The sequence below is a fragment of the Anneissia japonica genome, unplaced genomic scaffold, assembly GCF_011630105.1.
Source record: "Anneissia japonica isolate Jap-2015-1 unplaced genomic scaffold, ASM1163010v1 scaffold284152_len1727_cov173, whole genome shotgun sequence".
Lineage (NCBI taxonomy): Eukaryota > Metazoa > Echinodermata > Crinoidea > Comatulida > Comatulidae > Anneissia > Anneissia japonica.
The window spans coordinates 1-1,727 of record NW_022685077.1 but is presented as its reverse complement, the minus strand read 5'-3'; the positions used below and the strand labels follow the sequence as shown (position 1 = coordinate 1,727).

The 1,727-nt window shown below is 29.9% G+C and overlaps 1 long non-coding RNA gene across 1 annotated transcript; it reads left to right on the top strand.

The window, feature by feature from the left end:
• Positions 1–6: 6 nt before the first annotated feature.
• Positions 7–1,710, top strand: LOC117108306. Its single transcript, XR_004445353.1, has 2 exons — positions 7–639; positions 898–1,710. It is a non-coding gene; the product is annotated as an uncharacterized LOC117108306 (long non-coding RNA).
• The last annotated feature ends 17 nt before the right edge of the window (positions 1,711–1,727 follow it).

Genomic DNA, 1,727 nt, shown 5'->3' with positions numbered 1-1,727 from the left:
CCCACCACATTTCAAAACAGATCTGCGCCCATGAATTATTGTCATATTTATGTGCTGGACTAACAAGTATTTTAAAAATTTGTATTCTCATATGTGGCAAAGACAAGCCAAACCAGTCACTCCACTCAAAGCGTGTTTCAGAGATAATAGCCAAAACATGTCGGAATGTCAACATTTTCGAAATCTGTTTATTGCTCTAAACTTTATGTAGTACCTATACATACTGTATGCGCTATGTTGTTATTTTCCCTATTTTCTACTTTAAAAAACAATATTTTTCTAATCATGCATTGGTGATGGTCTCTGCCTGAGGAATGTCCCATATTCGTAAAATTTGAATTCTTATTTCTCAAATACTGTTATTTAAACAGCTGTACAGTATGTTTGATATCCCTTAACTTCATAATGAAATGTCAGATTTAAATGATTCTTTTACCATTTTATAACTTTCATTTTACTGTTTAACACAGTATTAATAACTTAGCTACAATCAATTTTTTTTTGCAAAGAGGGACTGGTTTGGCTTAAACCACATATTGAATATTCTTTTTGTAAAATATCAATTTTTATCTTTGTATTTTAGACTTCAGTGATTTTCGTCCTGCCAGGGTAGCTTTCCAAGCTGGCAGTCTACCTAAGGTAAGTTTACTTAAGCTAAAGACCAGGCCATTCAAGTTTATGGGGGATGGTCAGATTGTATTACAGGCTACTAGCTCTGACCATAAGAAACAAATTGAGAATAGTTTGTTTTTTAACTTTACTCACATTATGCGATGAAGCATGAAAGGTCAACATAGATTTGTCAATGGTTATTTATAGTCTTTTGTGAAATTGTTTACTTTTGAGTGGAAAGACAGACATCTTAGAAGCTAATATCTTCATTTTTTCCTTCACTAGGGTGCAAAGGTAGAAATCGATGCCATTGCCATGGTTGATGCCATTACAGATATTAATTAGCAATTGGACTTGGTAGCAAGTAGGCCTGATGGATAGATACTGTGAAAAATCAAAAACATGAAATCATTGTAATAATTAAATTACTTCTTTTTTCCAACTCCAACAGTAAAGCACTATCATTCTGAATGAATTTATTCAAAGAAATGAAATCATTCTAATTGTTTCAAGTATTTTTGGTTTTGATAAACTCATATCGGTAATACAGTAGATCATTTCATGTTTGGTGTTTTCATTTGGGATATTAAAAAAAAATTTTTTTTTAAATTTATATATAGTATCTATATAACCATATTTTTATTTGGGATTAGTTTGTCTTGGTATATATTGTATCTATTATAACAAAACACATTGATAGTGGTAAACTATCTAAAGCCTGATCTCTAACTAGATATCCTGTCCTTATCCACCCAAGATGTTCCAACAAGTTAATAATGAATAACTTGTAATGTTAATGAGATAGAGATTTTTGAATATTTAAAAACTTGAGGGAAAAAAAATGGTAACCACCCCCCCACTTTTTTTTTAGTTTTTAAATAATTATTATTATTATTGTTGTTTCTTGCTATTATTCTTACCATTATTATTCCTAATCAATTTATTGCAACTCATTGAAATAGTGTTTACCTGAATAGTAGAGGATAATGTTATACATATATAATATGTGTATTAAAAGCAATGTAAATGTTAGTGTCCTTGAGGGTATACTGTACGGTTTGTGTTAATATGAAAGTAAAAAGAAAAGGAAATTTGAAATTTGATTGAATCTGTAT